The sequence below is a fragment of the Rattus norvegicus genome, chromosome 7 (genome assembly GCF_021556685.1).
Source record: "Rattus norvegicus strain SHRSP/BbbUtx chromosome 7, alternate assembly SHRSP_T2T, whole genome shotgun sequence".
Classification (NCBI taxonomy): domain Eukaryota; kingdom Metazoa; phylum Chordata; class Mammalia; order Rodentia; family Muridae; genus Rattus; species Rattus norvegicus.
The window spans coordinates 103,963,582-103,984,283 of record NC_141540.1 but is presented as its reverse complement, the minus strand read 5'-3'; the positions used below and the strand labels follow the sequence as shown (position 1 = coordinate 103,984,283).

The following is a 20,702-nucleotide window of genomic DNA, read 5'->3' as shown; positions in this document are numbered from 1 at the left end:
GAAGCAGATAACACAGTACACAGAGTAATCTGGAAATAGAGAATATGGAAAAGCCAGCAAGAACACTCAATAACATGCGGGATTATTTGGGAGAGAGACTGGGATTGGGAGCTAGAGCTCAAGTTAGTAAACAGTGCATTCTTCTATTTTATACATGTCACAGGGAAGATGAAATCACTCAGCAGTGTTCAAAGAAGCCATTTAGGTAGCACTCTGAGGACAGGGCTGGAGAAGAGAACACAGGAACAGAGGCCATGGTCTACAGAAGACTGGGAAGAGAGGTTGTTGCTTGAGAGAAGCTAGCATGGGAGACAAAAGAGACTGCATCTCTACAAAACTTTCAGGATCCCAACTGGGACTCATGTTGCTTAGGCCACACAGGGAAGCACTCTTGGAGTCATACAAGAATTCACCTCCTCTCTCACTGTATATCTTCATGGACAGAACAGAGTATCAAGACTTCCTTGAACCCAGAAATAACCACATTGAGAATTAAAAACCCAATGGTGAGACATGGAGCTTTCAGATTTCTTAAGTAGTATAACCTGGTTGGCTTCCAACCAGTGACTCAACATCCTATTGCCATTTCTTTTTCATTTGAAGAGAAATACAATTATTTTGGCCCATGAATTGTCAATTTCCTGACATATGATTACCGTATATGACATGGTATTTTAAAATATGCATAGTTAAATTGACTTAGGTGATACAAGTACTACACTGAAAAGTTATATATTAATGATAACTTCACTTTTTATTGTTTGGCTTTTGTTTTGTTTTGTGTTGTTTTGCATTTGAGGCAGGTTTCTTCTGTCTCAAACTCTCTCTGTAGACCAGGCTGGTCTTAAACTCAATCTGCCTGCCTCTGATTCTCAAGTGCTGATATTAAAGATATGTGCCATCATTGTTGATCTGAGAAGATTTTTTTTTATTAACTTGAGTATTTCTTATATACATTTCGAGTGTTATTCCCTTTCCCGGTATCCGGGCAAACATCCCCCTCCCCCCTCCCCTTCCTTATGGGTGTTCCCCTCCCGACCCTCCCCCCATTGCCGCCCTCCCCCCACCAGTCTAGTTCACTGGGGGTTCAGTCTTAGCAGGACCCAGGGCTTCTCCTTCCACTGGTGCTCTTACTAGGATATTCATTGCTACCTATGAGGTCAGAGTCCAGGGTCAGTCCATGTATAGTCTTTAGGTAGTGGCTTAGTCCCTGGAAGCTCTGGTTGCTTGGCATTGTTGTACATATGGGGTCTCGAGCCCCTTCAAGAAGATTTTTAAAATCAATTCTGTTAGCATTCTTCTTCAATATTATTACCAAGAATAAGGATGCTTTGTAATATGAATGAAGTAATTCATCTTATGCTATTGAAAATTGATATCTTGACCAATCCCTTTCAACTGATTACTACTGGTAACTGCTGGCTTGCTTACTAAGAATTTGACTATTTCAAATTTCATGTGTGAATAATATCACGTCATTTCCTTTTGTTTTTCTATGTATTTCACTTAATACGCCACCCCTACTTCTGTCTGTGCTGTCACAGATTGCACAATTTGTTTCTTTCCTTGGGCTTGAATAATAATTAGCAGTTATACTTACCACAATTTCTTTAACCATGCATCCATCAGTGACTTCTTGGGTTGTTATCTTTCAGTTACTATGCATCAGTCTGCAGTGTACATGGGAGTGTAGGTGGTCTTTAATATGCCAGTCAGGGCCTTTGCAATAAGTTTCTATCCCACGGTATGTCTGCTAGAATGCAAGTTAGATCTGTTTTTACTTGATTGAAAATCCTACAAATGATTCTATGTTATCTGTCAGAAATAGACTTCCATTATCTTCCTAGAGAACAGTTTCTAGTAGGGTGCCTGGAACTTGTATGGGGCCCATCGTCATGCAATGAGAATCTGACCCTTGCTCCTGTCCTTGCTACATGAATCTCCTCAAGCATGCTCTTTAAACTGTGCAATCCTCTCTCTCCTCATCTACAACATACAGATGTAAGTTGATGTACAGAAATTCTAAAGCCCTTAGTTCAGCATGGAGTACGTAGTAAACAATAAGGATTCACTGACAAAACTGATCAATATCTGTTATACATCTTATATTCAGCTGACATTTACCCTTCCTGATTGCTCTAATACCTGTCATGGATCCTCTGATCCACTTGATCCACATGATCTGGTACTGCCTTCCATTACAAGGAAGGAAGGAAGTGCAAAGACACTAAACACAAGACCTGATCATTTCACAGCAAATACAAACTAACCCTAAGAATAATGTCTTCCAATTAGGTTTCAAGTGCTTTACATTGTGTCACTGAGTCTTGACTCTTTCTGGTCTACAAGTATTTACTCTTTTTCTGTGATCTCCTAGTCCCTGTGATAATCATAGTGATCCAGGTCCAGGTCCTGACTTCATTCCTTCATCTCCTGTTAGCATAGTGAATACAGCTACTTAAGTTCCTACAATAGAAATTACTATAGAGGCTGACCCAAAGTAAGTTCTTGCTGGATGACCTATCAACAGCAGTATGGATAATAAATTGTATTCATTCTAATACAATATAGTTCAGGACTGCTGTCACAAGAATTATGGATATTGGGCAAACAGACTGTATTCTTTAGGTCCAAGTATTGCACAAGGAAGTCACACATGCCAGTTTTAAATCCCAGTTCTGTATGATTCAGGCAGCTCTCTTAATCTTTCTGAACTTCAGCGTCTTTATTTGGAAAACAGTCAACAATACTGGCCTTGAGGTGTTATTTTGAAAGTGCATGGCTTAGAAACTGGCACACAGGAGGAGCCCAATCAATGGTGGCAATTATATGAGGCTACAGGGAGAGGGAGAGCATCCATCTGAACTGTGCAAGTATGGTAGGCATGTGGCTAGGGCATCTCCCCAGCCAGAATTATGGCTAGAATAGCCTGCTGGGTCCAGACACACTGAACACAGAGTTCTTTCTCAGACTGGAGATCTTTGCTGGCCTTTCTTTCTCTGAGGAACTTGGGAGGAAGAACAGGTCCTGGCCCTGCAAACTGCTATGTTTCTGCGGCTGAGTCATGTTGACCAGCTCCCAGAACAACTTGTGCCTGTGTTGTTAAAGCACAGAGGTCCTCAGGCGCCATGAAAGCCAGGTCTGCCTTTTTATCCGCCTGCCTACAAAGGCCAGGATCCCACACGTGGGACAGAATGTAAACACACTCCCCAAACCTCTATTTGCTCTCAAATTGGTCAATGTTTCCTGTCCACCCCTCAAACAGACTCCCACCTTCTATTCAGCTTCAAAGACTAGGAATGTAAATGAGAAAACTCTTCAGGGGTGGCGGATGCAGAGAGAAGGTTTCAGCTGTAGCCCAGGATTTTCAAGACTATCTCTGACATTTTTAGCAAAACATAAATAATAAATTTTTGTTTTGGAAAAGTAGGAAAATGTTAGCATAGTATTAGCAATCCTATAAAATAGAAGGATAGTGACCGAAAAAAAATCATATAAATAAACAATGGAAGTAGGTTTGTCATCTCAACAGGAAAGTAAATAACACAGGCATGTGTTGAAATATTCACAACTCCCAAGCCTGTTAGTTTTAATGACATCAGAAAACTGTTTACAAGCTGGGAGTAGTGGTGCACACCTTTGATCCCAGCATTCAGGAGGTTAAGGCAGATTGATCTCTGAGTTCCAGGCCAACCTGATCTACCAAGTGAGTTCCAGAGCAGCCAAAACTACATAGTGAGACCCTGTCTGGAAAAATGAATAGAAATAAATACCTGAATTAATAAAAAAATTAGCAAACTGTTTAAGTATACTATGTAAAAAAGATTATGAAATTGAACACAGCACAATTTTAATTATTAAATACATATGAAATAAGCTCCAAGACCAAAAAGGTTGTCTAGGGATTTTCATGTTTACACACACACACACACACACACACACACATATATATATATATATATATATATATATATATATATATATAAACATACAATAAATGATAATGATCACTCAAGTTAGAGCATGTTTTAAAATACAATAGTATCACATTCAGGCACTTTTTACAAAGGAAGCTGTAAAACATGTAAATTCAAGAATGACCTGGATAATAAAGAATTATCCTTCCTAAATCTCATAGATATAGGCATCATGTAGTCAATCAAATCAGGAGGAAGGTAAGTGAGAGAGTTGCGTTAGTTGTAAAATGGGAGAACAGCATCATATACAAAATACTATAAAACTCTTCCAGATTCTTAGCAATCACACTAACTCTAGCTTATCCTTGCTCTCTATTCCTCAGTCCATGAATTGGTAAAAGGAGGTTAATCATTCCTCCACCCATCTGTTCACTTATTCAAACACTTTCTCAGGGAACAAAGAAAGAGCAGTGGGTGAAACAGACCTGAGTCATGTCTTCCGGAGACTTGTGCTCTTTCAGAATACCAATCAAATACATTGGCTAGTGTCAGGAACGTGAGGAACAATGGACAGGGTAAAGAGGTAGCGTAGGCTTCAAGGTCCTTAGAGAAGGCATCAGGAGGTAGGTCATTAGGTGAGAAAGAATGTCCTTCTGGTAGTTAGTCCTGGGCAGTGTCCCAGCAGAGGGAACCCAGGAAGCACCAAAGTGCTGTAGCACAAAGGGGTAAGGGAGGAGGACACGGTGGCGCCAGGAGTGATGAAGCATAAACTTAGTGTTTTTTCTCCTACACTTTAACCAAGGTCCACCCCACAGCCAGTCAGCAGGCTCAAAATGCTTTCAGAGCACTTGAGAGCTAAAGTCCAAGGTCTCTGCCCAGGGAGTGAATTGATGGAATTTAAGGGCAGCATCGCCTTGGAGCTTTGAAGGTCCGCTGAACAACTATTAGCTGATCCACTTGACAAACAGTGACGCAGTCACTAGGTATGTTTGTGCCCAAGCAGGTGACGATTTTCTCTCCACTGACTCCAGTCAAGGACTTTCTGCTTCCAGATTTCAGGTACCAGGTGACGTTGGGCACAAGGGGTCAGGTGGGGAGTGAAACAGGTCATGCTCCAGGAAGGCAGCATGGATCTGTACTCTGCTGACGCTTCTAAGAGCCGGTTTTGCGTCCATGTGTCAGGAACACGTTCATTTGAAGCCTAAGGAAAGTATGCTAATTCATCAATTTCCCAACCCATGGGAAAATAACCCATTGTTTAGCTTCAAATATATTTTCCTAACCCCTACAAGGAGAGCCATAGTTCAGGGAGATAAACTGGGATAAAGGTGAGGCAAAATGAAGCAATTACTGTCATCTATAATTATAAGCCATACCGTTTATTGTGTGCTAATAGCTGCAGTTCCAAGCAGATGTTATTAATTAGTGAAGTAACAAGGTAATTTGCATTCATCTCGTTTCAGAGAAGAATTAAAACTACCCCCTCAAACCCAACATAGGTAATTCAGTCAAACTGTTTTTCGATTAGTGGATGGGGAAACTGAGGCACAGAAATGGGTTCTATAAAAGCATCCTTCCTTAAAGCTTCCTAGAAAGTAGATTATCATCTTGGGTAGCAGTGTATTTACACAAAGTGTGAAGGGCTGGCCCAGAAATCATGATAGCATGGAGACAGGGAGATTGGTTAGCCAATCTGCCAATATCCACAGCAGTCATCATTCTGGACCTCTGATCTAATCTCTCTGAGTTGTTCTCTTATCCACAGCACGGGAATCATCAATCTCTGAGCAATGTGATTGTTTTATAGAACAAATGGGGAACATGTGTATCTTCACAGCAGATAAAGTTTGTGAGATAAAGGGACTCTGCCCAGAGTTTAGGAGAAGTAGTATTTCAGAGGGGGTAGAAATGCCCTACATTAACCTACCTTGTGGCTAGACGGGTAGATGGTTCTAAGAGCAAATCTGGGGCCACAGAAGCAGAAGGCAATAGAAATTATCTCAGAGATAATGTCACAAGTTCAGCAGGAATGAAGCCTGAGTAAGGAACCCGTCAGGATCATTGTCCCTTAGAAGTAGCCAGGCAAAAGGGACTAGAGCAGAGAGAAGTGCATATGGACTTAAACATTCTATGATTTGATTTTAGAACTAATGCAATTGGTGAAAACATTCAAAAACCTACTTTTCCTGGTGACTATCTTAAGAGACAGATGTCTTCATATCTATAAGAAAGCAACTGGCAACATCTATTAAAATCATATTTGCCAGCATATATATCTATTAATTTACTAATATATATTTATTAATACATATTGGTAAAATTATAGAATTGTGTGTGTGTGTATGTGTGTAATACATGAATATAAGACAAACATTAACAGCCCTGGTATCAAGAGATTTGTAACATATTCCCTTTGTTTGTTATTGTTTGTTATTTTTTTTGAAAAGTATAAATCAAAGACATGATCTTCCAAACCATTCCTGTGTCTCAAGTATGAGGATACTCACATCAGTTGTACCCAGATGGCATTTAGCCAGAACCCTGGAACCCAGCCTCCCTCACAGTGTTCACACCTCCTGCCACTTAACTCTCCATGGATGTACCTCTTCATGTCTAAGCCACCTTCTCAGATGATGGGGTGACTGTGGTGACTGTGTTTGAATCTGAAATTTGGACCACCCAATATTGTCATCCTAGAGAGGAGACATTGGGAACATAGCAAGGCTAAGCCCTCACATTTGGTTTAAAGTGAGGAATCTGGCTGACATCTCAGAGAAATGCCCTTGACTTCATTATCAGTCTCCTAGTCCACTACATTGTTGCTGATGGGGCCAGTTTGATGCTTTGTTGAAGCACTAAGTTGTAAAAGGAGATTACACATAAAAGACACTGATAAATAGGGAAGCAGCACAGAAAGTTTGTTCTTTCTCCATCTACTCCCCTGTTTTTCTCTTGATGCTGTTACTATGTTTTATACTTTGGGTCATTGGAAAACAAGAAAATAGCCATTTTAGTTCATCTAGAATCTCATCACACATATTCAGCTTGATTTCCCTTCCTTAATTCTCCCAGAATGAATAGAGGAAGGATGGCTTTATACAGCATTATCTTTCATAAAGCAGCATCCTTCATTTTTATCAAACTGAACAGTTCAAATGCAGGATGATGAGAGGCTGCTCTATGTCTGTCCTATTACCAATCATGTGAGGAACCCATGCTTTCCCACATGCTTTTTCCCAAGGGTTGTACTATTCTGTTCTATTGCCTTGAATTACCTGTGATAAGGAGGCAGTGCTGGTTAAATTTTATCTAGCTAGTAATACCCTTATTTGTGTAGAACACCTTTTATTCCAAGCTTCACTTCCTTGGCAAATATTTCATCATTTAGAAAGCACATCCTAGCACCATCTTTCACCGTATTATCTCTACAGACCTGGTTTCTATAAAGGAGGTTAGGTTCTTGGCTGTCTTTCAGAGACCTTTATTCAAACCTTGTAAAACATGTAGTTTCATCCTTGAAACAACTCACCTTTCTGACTGGGACAATGTGGTCCGAGGTATTGGTCTGGGAACAGGAGAACCATACTTCGATAGTGTTCATCATGATCGTTATGTGGGTCATCCTTTTGAGCCCTGAACCATGCCTTGCAGTTAAACTAGTTGCAATGAAAACACTGGTTAGGATAATTTTCCTATTAAATAAATGAAAGCACCAACTAAGAATGTTATAAATAAAAGACAATATTCTCATCGCACCAAAGATGCTTCAGCTGGCTGGATACTTCCAAGTTCTGGCACCATGCCTTTGGCATTCTGCCAGCTCCAGCCTGTCGGCTATTGCCTTCAGTTTTTCTCTTAGTGGGGAAAAGGAAAGCAAGGCAAATGGAAGTATCACGTTCTTAAATATTAATATGCAAACTCTGCAGAAAGAAATGGGTGTTCCTCTTCAGGTAACCTTTTCATTATAAAAGAAGTTTCCCAGAAACTCCAAAGGGATCATCTCCGCATCTTATAGACTCCAGGTAAAGTACTGAGTCATTCACGGTCCAGAGGAAAAATGCTTTAAATTTGTCTGCCAGCATCCAGCACCTTAGCCTTCTACTGAGATGTGCAACACATACCACATGGACAGTACTGAGGAAAAACCATGACTCTCTTAAAACAAAATCCACCAATTATCCTGCCACCATGAGGGGTCCATTGATGAGGAAATTCTATTTTACCAATGAGCGAGCAGAGGTTTAACAGAGTCATTAACTGTATTCAAGTAGATTAACTATGGTATCAAAGGTCTCTTGACACATTAGTGTCTAAATTTTAAACTTTGTATCTTTCTTTTTTTTATTAACTTGAGTATTTCTTATATACATTTCGAGTGTTATCCCCTTTCCTGGTATCCGGGCAAATATCCTCCTCCCCCCTCCCCTTCTTTATGGGTGTTCCCCTCCCCATCCTCCCCCCCTTGCCGCCCTCCCCCCAACAATCTAGTTCACTGGGGGTTCAGTCTTAGCAGGACCCAGGGCTTCCCCTTCCACTGGTGCTCTTACTAGGATATTCATTGCTACCTATGAGGTCAGAGTCCAGGGTCAGTCCATGTATAGTCTTTAGGTAGTGGCTTAGTCCCTGGAAGCTCTGGTTGCTTGGCATTGTTGTACATATGGGGTCTCGAGCCCCTTCAAGCTCTTCCAGTTCTTTCTCTGATTCCTTCAACGGGGGTCCTATTCTCAGTTCAGTGGTTTGCTGCTGGTATTCGCCTCTGTGTTTGCTGTATTCTGGCTGAACTTTGTATCTTTCACTCATGCAGAATGACAGGTTAGAAGGGTCTGAAGTTATTCAGTAAAAGGGATCTACCATATGGATCCTTAAAGACGTATATCCAGAGAGGGCAGAATGAGGGCACATTGTATCTCCGTTAGGAGAGTGTTTGCCTGGCATGCATGAAGTCCTTCTTTTATTAATTGAAATAAAATTTTTATCATATACTACATCTGATCAATTTCCTCTCCCTCATCTCTTCTGAGATCTCACCTACGTCTTCATCACTCTGTTTCTTCCTTCTTTCACTCTTTAGGGAAAAAGGATAGAAAAATGTATGAAAAAAAAACCAACATGAAACAAAACACACAGAAAGCATTAAAACAAAGAGAAAAAGGTCCAAAAACCACGTATACATGTTCCCCACACACACAAACACAAACACAAACAAAGCCTGTAAAAACACAAAATTAGAAACAATAATACATAAGCAAAAGAGCAGTAAGGTTAAAAAAAACCTCAAGATCCAGAGAGAGAGAGAGAGAGAGAGAGAGAGAGAGAGAGAGAGAGAGAGAGAGAGAGGAAAAAGAAAAAGAAAAATGTATTTAAATGAAAGAAAAAAATCACCCAAAATACCAGAATTCTGGCCACTACAGTCGAGCAAGTCAATTTTCCAATGGAGAAAAAACTATTTTTTCCTTTGCAAACAGTTGACACTTTGAGATAGCTTTTGGGTTAGAGATGGGAACCCCTGGCTATTCAAGATGATGCCTCCAGTGGACCTCTGAGGGACCTGACCACCAGAGCACTTCCAATGTTGATTCTACTATTGTAAGTTATTTACATGTGCATTATTGTTAGTATTGCTCCTGCAGATGTCTTAATGTGTGCCAGGTATTATGACAAATACCTTTTTAAAAATGTATCTTCAAACCTCTGGGGAACTGAAGCGATATATTTCAGCATCGCTACCCCTTTCACCCAATTAAAAATTAGCTGTTTTGGAGTGAAACTACAAATGTCATTAAGGGATGCAATGTGAGTGCTGAGCAAGAGTCAGCTGATGCTAACTCCAAGGCTGCCAGCCCTAAATTGTGTCTGAAAGCTGTAAGCCTGAAAATTAAATGCCCCAACTTTGCTCTCTGCATCCCTGATCCTGGCAGAGAGCAAAGCATTTGGTAAGTATAAACATGCACTAAATTTACACCCTCACACTCCACAGCAAACAGCTCCTCTTCTGCTCCAGATCTATCTCCCAGGTTCTTTCTATTTTTCTTAGAAACTTGTATTTAAGTGGTTTCACCATTTCTGGTATGCCCTGTTCCTCAGGGACCTGCCTCAAAACAATCACAGCTGACAATTTTGAAGCATTGGTTATGTTCTAGAACATTCTTTATTCCACTCTAACCCTAATGAAGAGAACCTCAAATGCTCTCCTTTGAAAGTCTGGACAAGGAAAAGAACCTAGAAGTGAGCATTCCCACCCATCAGGGTTTACTACCTGCGACAATACCTCTAAATACTTTTCTCCATAGAGTCTGTATTTATTTCTTCTTTAGTCCCATTACCAAACCCTAGAATAGATTCTCAAGAATATGGTTATAAAATAGTGTCTTTTCTAGGTTACTATTTCCTGACAACATAGTTAACTCCTTTTAACTATTATCAATTAAGTACTTTATATTATAATTAGATCCATTATCCTGTGTTATTTTGTCTATTAATATTAAAATCTTTCCAAAACCTTTCTTCATTGGTTTCTTCAAGATCAAAGACCATGTCTACCTAAATGTGATGGTGAGCTTTGATTTCTCAACTTGACTTGAACTAGAATCAATTGGCAAGAGAGTTACAATGAGGGACTGTCTAGATCCGATTGGCATACGTGCATGCCATCTGGGAATTGTCTTGATTGCTTAAAATGATGTGTGGTAGTTTGATACATATGGCCCTATAGACTTGTGTGTTTGGATGCTTGGCTCATAGAGAGTGGCACTGTTAGAAGGTTTGGCCTTGTTGGAGAAGTATGTCACTGTTGGGGTAGGCTTTAAGATCTATGCTCAAGATCCACCCACTGTGGAACGCAGTCCCCTTTCTGCTGCCTTTGGATCAAGATGTAGAACTCTTCACTCATCCAGCACCATGTCTGCCTGCCAGCTGCTTTGCTTCCTGCCTTGATGATAGTGGACTAAAACTCTGAAACAGTATCCTAGCCTCAATTAAATGTTCTCCTTTGTAAGAGTTGCCTTGATCATGGTGTCTTTTCACATCAGTGAAAATCCTAACTAAGACATAATACTAAAAGATACTACATGCTTTAGATGCCACCATTCCTTGAGTTTGTGGTCCTATGATATAAAAGGGAGGACAAAGTCACATGAACACTACAAGCTGTAAAGAGAATGTTTTGTGTGCTGTGTGTGCTGTATAGATAAATCACCTTTCAATTAAAAAGCCTAAGGCCTATGGCTTAGGCATGACATAAAGGTGGGACATCTGGGAGGAGAAAGATTTCTAGGAGAGTGAATGTGAGTCATTGAAAAGATGTGACAAGACAGACACCTGATACCTAAGCCCAGGTAACCAGCCACATGGCCACCTATGAATGAAGGCTAGGATAAATGGGATATTTTAAGTTATATCTAGTCAGAGAAGAGTCTAGGTATAATGGCCAAGGTATTTATAAATATATTTTGAGTCTGAGTCTTATTTCTAGGAGCATGGAGCTTGGGGAAGCACTAGGGCTTAACTTCTATGACCAGTAAGTAAGCAAGCAGCATGTAAGCATTCATTTCTCTTTCCTCTTGAATATAGATATGATGTTACTAGTTGTTTCACATTCCTGCTGCATTGACTCGCCATCAGGGATGGACTGTATGTTGCAATTGTGAGCGTAAATAAATCTTTTATCTATGTTACTTTGTGTCAGGGTATTTTTATCACAGCAATAGACATTAGAGAAGCAGGTCATATCTATCATTCTCTTCATGATTTAAACTTTGTGGGAAATATTAACTAAGGCTTGTAAAGTGTCCACACACTGAATGGGAAAACAGGTGTTCACCAGCAATGGGACACCATCTGCCAAGGCTATTCCCAGTGCTTTACCAATCCCTTTCTACTCTGTTGGCTCATGAAAGGCACTCAATTGATGCTCAGTTTGTGGGAAGTAGCATGAAAGGGGAAAAGGATGCAGACCTTAGATCTATCCATTTATATAAGTGCTGCTGATAAGTAAGCTGAGTACCTACTCTGTGCAAGGTTTTATTGCAACCTGAAGGGTTGCCAGGAGAATTAAGCAAGGCATAAATCTTGTATTTAATGCCATGCCAGAGTAAATGAGCCCTGATATATAAATGTTAATCCCCTTCCTCTTGAACAAACATGTGTGAGTGAATGCTTCTAGTTGTTGTCCATTCAGAATCTTACATTCTCTAAGCCAGGATATGTGAGTCCCATAAAGTTAGCATCTGCATGGATCTTCTTGATGGTTGGTTTTTCCATGGTGTCTACCAGCTCTGCATTTTTTTCTTTCTGATCAACATTTGTGCCATACACTGGGCTCGGCCCTATGGCATCAGTGCTATATTAGATTTTTAGCACTTCTCAGGGAAAGGAAGGAGGATGTCCTAGTTAAGGTTACTAATGCTGTGATGAAACACCATGACCAAATGAGCAGGTTAAGGCACAAACGGATTATTCAGCTTATATTTCCACATTGGTGGTCATCACTAAGGAAGTCTGGACAAGAGCACAAACAGGACAGGAGCCTAGAGGCAGGAGGTAAATCAGAGTCAATGGAGGGGTACTGCTTATTGACTTTCTTCTCATTGCTTTCTTAGCCTACTTTCATATAGAACCCAGAAGCCCCAGCCTAGGAATGGCACCACCTATAATGGACTGGGTCCTCCCCAATCAATCACTAATTTTCTTAATTAGTGATGTCTTACATCTGGATCTAATGAAGGCATTTTCTCAATTGTGGTTCCCTCCTTTTGTCAGTTTGACATAAGACTAGCCAGTTGGGTACAATAATATATAATCCCTGCAATCAAACATTAGAGTGATGTAAAAAGCACCAGGCAGGGGCTTGGTGTTTGTGAACTTATTGATCAATTGATTCAGACGACTAAAAATTCCAGGTATAATTGATTTTAGGCAACTATTCTTTGGGGCATTTAAAACAGGGCCGGGAATTGCTTTCTCTATATTTTTCAACATTGATTGCTCAGCAGTGAATCCACTATTGTCAGGCTTCTTCTCTAGAGATATTAAGATGTTTGCCATTGGCTGATGAACATGTACACTGCTGGGCTTGTGGATGACAATCAAGACCACATAAAGTGAAAGTCCTGGCGTCTGCTACTTGATTTTTGCTGAATTCTTGTGGCTATTTATGGAAAGAGAGTTATATGTCAACTATTCACTATTATGCCTCATACCTCACCTCTCGATATAAAAATAAATTCATTTTTTTCCTAATTGCCAGATATAGGGGGCAGAGGTATATCTCATGGACATCTCTTCAAATTTATGACTACAGCAAGATAGTGGGACCAATTGGTCGGCAATAACTAGAGTTATCAGAAGGGAGGGAACCTCAGTAGCAAATGAAGATCATTATGATGATAAGCAGCAATGGTCTACATGACAGGACCTAGAATTCTCTGGGGAATAAGCATCTGGGCATGCCTGTTTGGGATTTACCTTTATTGAGTTAAATAGAGTAGGAAGTTCTGGACATTGGGGCTAGAACCATTCCCTGTGTAAGGTTCCTGGACCAAATAAGACAGAGAGCATGTATTCATGGGCTTCTTCTGACTATGGGCATGTGATGATTAGCAACTGCAAGCTCCTGGTTCCTTGATTTTCCTATGAGGATACAGTGCAGAGTCCCTGCAAATGCTTATGGCTGGCAGAGGAATGATCCCAGAGAGGCAAGAAAGAAATCTGGTTCAGCATGACTTAGCTAGCCAGTAAAGATCCAAATTTCCTGAGTCTGACACTAGACAGGTTTTTTTAGGTAAACACAGTACAATTTTGGAAAAATGGTTTCTCGTGATAATTATCTCAATTCTATGTGCACAAAAAATACTTAAGGCAATTTTAGGGCCAAGAGGAGCATCAGGCATAGTCTCAGTCACACATACCATAGAAGTCACTAATTACAAAGTACATGTGACATCTCCCCTGGAGATGGGTTCTATTGACTAAGAAACAAGCTAAAAATAAGGTCTAGGCAGGGAGCATCTGGGATAAACCTAACAGTCTGAAGGATTTGCGTGTGGCCCAGCCCACAGACAGCACAGATTAACAGGTTATTAACAACATTCACTTCTGGGATTGCAAGCTGGTAGAACCACTCTGGAAATCAGAAAATTGGACATAGTATTACTTGAGGACCCAGCTACAGAACTTCTGGGCATATACCCAAAAGATGCTCCAACATATAACAAGGACACATGTCCACTATGTTCATAGCAGCCTTATTTATGATAGCCAGAAGCTGTAAAGAACCCAGATGTCCCTCAACAGAGGAATGGATACAGAAAGTGTGGTACATCTACACAATGGAGTACTACTCAGCTATTAAAAACAATGACTTCGTGAAATTTATAGGAAAATGGATGGAACTAGAAAATGTCATCCTGAGTGAGGTAACCAAAACAAAACAAAACCACATGTTATGCATTCACTTATAAGTGGATATTAGCCCAAAAGTTCAGATTACACAATGAGACAATCCACAGACCATATGAAACTCAAGAGGAAGGACGACCAAAGTTCAGATGCTTCAGACCTTCTTAGAAGGGGGAACAAAAATATTCATAGGAGGAAATACAGAGACAAAGTTTGGCCCATAGACTGAAGGAAAGGCCATCTGGAGACTGCCCCACCTAGGGATCCAGCCCATATACACACAGTCACCAAACCCAGACAATATCTCTGATGCCAAGAAGAGCATGCTAACAGGAACTTGATATAGCTATCTCCTGAGAGGCTCATCCCAGAGCATGACAAATACAGAGGCAAATGCTAGCAGCTAACTATTGAACTGAAAATGGGGTCCCCATTGGAGGAATTAGAGAAAGGGTTGAAGGAGCTGAAGGGGTTTGTAACCCCATAAGAACAGCAATACCAACCAACCAGAGATTCCAGGAAATAAACCACCATCCAAAGGGTACACATGAACAAACCCATGGCTCCAGCTACATATATAGCAGAGGATGGCCTTGTTGGGCACCAATAAAAGGAGAAGCCCTTGGTCCCACCAAGGCTCAACCCCCAAAGTATAAGGAAATGTCAGGGCAGGGAGGCAGGAAGGGATGGGTGGACAGATGGGGGAACACCATCATAGAAGAAAGGAAAGAGGGGATGGGATAGGGGCCTTATGGATGGGAAACTGGGAAAGGGGATAATATTCGAAATGTAAATTAAGAAAAAGATCCACTTCAAACCTTCTGGGGGGAAAACAGATATATATATCCCTTCCTTTGAAGAGACAGGCCTGAATGCTTAACATTCCTGGTTCTTCTCGTACTTGTCTGTGAGCAGAAGGATACCATATCCTCTACAATGATGCCTTGAACTGAAGGTTAAAATAGACTTTTTTATAGGTTGCTTTCATAGAGTATTTAATCACCTCAATAGGAAAAGAAAATGACAGCTCTCAGTTCTCTACATACTTAGCAATAATAGTAATTTTTTCAAACATTGTGTTTATTTTTGTTTGTGTGTATATGTAAAAGAGGCAGGTAGGCATGAAACATGGCATTGATGTAGAAGTCAAAGGAAAATTTGTTGCCATTGGTTCTTTTCTTCTGCCATGTGATTACCAGGGATTGAATTCAAGCCATCATGTTTGGAGGCAAGCATTTTTATCCATACAGTAATATTAAGGGCATATGATGCTATTTTCAACTTATGTCTGTACTGAAATATGTGAATGAGTATTTTAGTATATGTGAACTATTCTTTTCTCTATGTAGACAAACTGCCAGGTAAAATATTTTATCTATTCTTTTGTTGGAGTGTTTTTATTTCCTCTGTGTATTTGGTGTATGAGCCTTTTTGTACTGTTTTATTGTTGTTGCTGCTACTGCTATTGCTGTTGTTGTTGTTTTATTAGTTGATTTTTGTTGGTTGTTTCATTGATTACTTTACTAACAACTGTTGCCAGTCTGTGTGTCTCCATTTTTATGTTGATTTTTTTGCCACATGTGTTTGACATGCATTGAAAGTCAGGATATTTACAATTATCACTATTTTCCTGGTACCAGGTACCTCTCCCACAGTTTCATGCAATCTGAGCAAGTGCTCTAACTATTTCTTTTTAGGTATGTTGTTATATACACTTTCAATTAACATATTTTATCCACCATATTCCTTAAGCTGTCTTTCATACATCCTGTGCTTTATATTTTTTACTCTTGTTTATGTAATTTTTTTAAATCCATGTTTACTAATTCTCTCTTCTGTATCCAATTGCTTATATATACTTCTATTGTCTTTTCCCCATCACAAATCCTTATTTTCATTTTCAGAAACTATTAAGAGATCTGATGAAATGGCTCAGAAGTTAAAACACACACTTCTCTTGCAGAGGACCTAAGTTCAGTTCCTACCAGCCACACTGGGATAGTCACAACTACCTGTAATTCCAGTCCCATAGGTACATGATGTGGTTTGCTCCTGTAGACACCTATACTCACAGGCATATACTTACCTACTTACATAATTTTTAAAAATCTAGTAATGGACTTCTACCACATTGGTGCAGAGACTCAGAGATTGGCCAAGCAATAACTAGTCCAACTAAAGACACATCTCATAGGCAAGGACCTATCTTTGACACTGCTAATGATATTCTTATGCTTGCAAACAAGAGCCTACGATAGGTTTCTTTTAAGAGGCTCCACCCAGCAGCTGACTTAGACAAGTACTGAGACCCACAGACAAATATTGGGTGGAACTTGGGGTCTCTAGTGGAAAAACAGAAGGAAGAATTGCAGCCAATAAGCAGATAGGAACTCCACAAGGATACCAACAGAGTCAACTAATCTGGACGCTTGGGGCCTCTCAGAGACTGAACAACCAACCAAAGAACATTCACAGACTTGACCTAACCCCCATCACCACCACACAAATGCACATATGTGGCAGATGTGCACCTCAGTCTTCATGTGGGTCCCAAACAACTGGAGTGGGTGCTATTCCTAAAGCTGTTGCTTGTCTGTGGAATCTGAATCTGTTCCTCTAATTCAGATATCTTGTCTGGACTCAATGGCAGAAGAAACACCTAGCCCTGCAGAGACTTGATTTACTAGGGGGTGGGGATATCCAGGGCAGAATTCCATTATCTCAGAGGAGAAGATGATGGGGGAGGGATGCTGGGAGAAGAGATTGAGAGTGGGTACAGAAATTAGTTGTAAAGTGAATAAATTTAAAAACATCTAGTAAACAGAAATAATTTCATGTTTGCTTTGTTTTGATGAAATAGACAAGCAGTTTTGTTCATATTAATTTGTTATTTTATGTTGATTATAACTTGTTTTAGTTTCTCTTCAAATTCAGTTAACATATTTTGTATTCTTTCAGATTATTTTGTTGTATTGAAATCTTGGTATATTTTGTCATAAATGAGCTGTAGGTACTGAAATGGCCTTGTGGTGTATCAATTCCTATGGTGTTCATGATTTGGGTTGCAAACTCATTTAAGGAGAGGTTGCGTCTTTCTTTGTTAGGATCAAGACAAGCTGCAAACATTTCATATTTTCTTCCCTGTCAATAATTAGTTGTTTAATTTATCTACCACTATTTTTTTACATAGGAATAAACTTAGATCCCATTTTCTTGAGTTTCCATTTCTCCTGAAATCCATATGTTTTAGCTCTAGAATCCTGATTAGAGGAAAGCTTGGTATTGTTTTCCATACCAAGAGTTATAATTTCAGCTATCAATCATGAGAGCCAAGACCTGTAATTAGTGTTTATTCATACACTGCTACAATATCAATTTGTGGCTAATTGAGAATTGACCTCGATATTAAATATTTGGAGATTTGCTTTTTTAAACACTTGACTATATATTTATACATATATATATATATCTTAAAATGTTTAACAACATGTCTATGCACAAATAGATTTAATAAAATATACACTGATATACTTTGTCTTTCATACTAGTAAAATTAAATTTCTACTTCAAGATATATTTCTTCTATCCACTTCTCTATCCATACCTTTATCTGTATAATCCAGTAGTTTCTTATAGACTTGGATTGGATTTATTTGTTAATTTATAATTTAACACAATATTACAAGTTCTTACTTTTTTTGTACTTTGGAGGACTTGTAAGAAAAAGTATTCTGTGTTCCAGAATTTTTAATCAAAAATTTGTTATAAACACCTAGTCCCTAGTAGTTTTATATAGAAGAAATAAAACTGTTTATGAAAAATATTTTATCACAATGCCTGACATGACACACAAAAAGTAAAATCAGAGAAAAATCTTCAAAAATATTAATCAGTATTATCAGAAATCTTGCTAGATATATATGTGTATATGTGTGAATATGAATGAAGAGTCTTAATTGTTCATACAAGGGCTATGCATTGCTTACTGTAAAGGCAATGTCTTCTCAACATGGAGGCAATGTGGTTTTATTTTATGAGTAAAAGCATGTGGGATTCAGCTGGTATCCAAGCTCTAGGGAGAGAGCATCACTGACCTTAGCTTCTCTCATACACCCTCATGCTGGTCATGTGTTGAAATCACAGAGGCGACTGCTTGCTACTCATTAGAGGCTATTATCACCTCCATGAGAATGTTCTACTACTGCCACATAATCATAGGGTCATCTTTCTCAAAATTACTCTCAAAACGAGCAATTTGAGTTAGCAGTTCTCAGATAGAAAGCTAATGTTGGAGAATAAAAAGAGATTAATACTTTATTAAGGACCAAAATTTGGAAGAGGCAGCTCTTGGAGGAGACAAAACACTTCCCATTGTATATGTTCTGTGCTTGGGCTGCAGTTACAGTGTTATGGGCTCATCCAATGTTTCCACACCGTGGGCTTCCCCAAACTTACGTTTCTGAGCCATGCCTTTAAGCTCTCTCTTCTTGAAAGCCAACAGATCATCAAGGTAATATCTCCTTCGGTGTTTGAAAAATGGGAACGAAGCTAGGTGATCAGGGAATGTGGATTTCTGATTGTGCAGTACCCATGTGACCTGTGTCAGAAGACAGGCAACTAGAGAACATTTAGAAAGGAAACGAGCAACTGGCAAAGGACACAAAGGTATCTTCTTTCCCATGTAGAGTGCTAAGGTGGAAGCCGGCATGTTCTGTGCTGCTTTGAATATGCAAAATAAATACCATCGTTTACTCAGTTACTATTTAGTGAAGATTTTTCTCTGTGCCCATACAAGTGACTATTATATGCCCAGTGTGGAAAATGTTTATTTTTATTATCTCAGTTAATTTTCATCATGCAAGGACACTATTGGTTCGTAAGCTTAAGAACTATATTATGCCTTTCTCAGTTGCTAAAAGGCATAATTTTTCTTAGCATGAAGTCACCAGAATTTAATTGAAAACAATTGGGCTCTGCAGCTTGATCAACATAAGCTTTTCTCACAACTCTGCTATCCATTAGTTTTGTTACCACGATCAACATAATTTAAATTCTCCTAGGCTCAATCTGCTCAGACATAAAATAGTACTAATGACTAACTCATAGGCTCCACGCAAAATCAAAATGAGATATGTTTATATAAAACATATTAAAGCAAGCATTCACTGAACACTTTCTTTGTGTCAGGCATGTGTTAATCTTATTTAATTTTCATAATATCCTTATAAAATAGAAATAGTTCCAATTTCTTTAAAAAAAATTAAGGTTCAAAAAATAATATCGCCACCTTACTCCCCACCCCCTGAAACACACACACAAAATCCATACAGGAAATAAATAACATAGTTGACATTCTAAGCCCTTTCATGTTGTTTTGTTGTGGCTCTAATTACTGGTCTTCAAAGAATTTAAAGATCTGAAAAATAGTGGAAGTATGCAGTATTTTATGATGTTTTTATATAAGTTTTGTATTGTAAGATACATATAAGATACTGTATTGTAGATACAGTAGGCTCTAAAGCCCTTTCCAGCCTTGATGCCTGTTTATGAAAAGGTAGAGTTCCTCAGTAAGAAATGAGCATATGTTGGCCAAATCTGTCTTAATGTAAGCCATAAGATATACTTCCCTGAATTATCTGTGACAGATAATTCCTGATCAGTTTTTGCAGGGACAAGCCCTGGTATAATTATAGCTTTTACTCCCTAAAATTTTGTTCTTCAAGTCTTCTGTTCCTCCTTTTTCCCTTTATTAAACTACCTCCACTCTCCATGCTCAGTTCAAGATCAAAGTGGGTGCATCATGAAACTTCCACTTGCTTCGTTCATCCTGCTTACTTCTTGATGTTTAAGTTCTTGTGAATTAGAAACCCTCATGCTTTGATCCTGAATACTGCTTCTTCCCAAACGTTATCCCTGAGGCATGGGAAATTTAACCTCATATACTCATCCTTACTTCTGATCCAATGAAACATCTTCATATCATTATATTTCTATTATTGGAATTTAAAACAACTAAACACCAGTGATGATAAGTTCTCTCAACTCTACCACCAAAGATACATCCCAGGAAACTTGCTATAAACAAAGCAGTTTTCTTCTAGGCTCCCATCTCCTGGTAGTGTATACATCAAAAAGCTCAGCCCCACTGGACTTTTCTTTTCAATTCAATTTGACTTTGGGAGAAACAAAGGTCTTTAAGAATAAAAGTGAGTGACAGAGAATAGGACACATCACTGTCCCTCTCGTTACTTCAGAGAGGTTGAGTATTAAAAGCTGGTAAGAAATTTAGAAGTACTCTCTACAAACTTTTTGCTTGAAAGCTTTGGGAACTGAAGACATATCAAATAGAAATTTATTTTTTCTGACCATTTCTCTACACATTGACATAAG

The 20,702-nt window shown here is 39.1% G+C and overlaps 1 long non-coding RNA gene across 8 annotated transcripts in view; it reads right to left on the bottom strand.

Annotated features, from left to right (window-relative positions):
- LOC148004820 (uncharacterized) overlaps positions 1–20,702 on the bottom strand; it is an 87,822-nt gene that overhangs the window by 15,902 nt on the left and 51,218 nt on the right. For 3 of the 8 annotated variants that reach the window (XR_015625623.1, XR_015625625.1, XR_015625626.1), the window contains 2 exons: positions 7,447–7,573; positions 1,601–1,750 (listed from right to left, as the gene is read on the bottom strand). This is a non-coding gene — a long non-coding RNA (uncharacterized LOC148004820). Of the gene's footprint in view, positions 1–1,600; positions 1,754–3,637; positions 3,748–4,402; positions 4,791–7,446; positions 7,574–20,702 lie in introns of those variants that run through there. The other 5 variants (XR_015625622.1, XR_015625621.1, XR_015625628.1 and 2 more) reach the window with 4 other exon arrangements.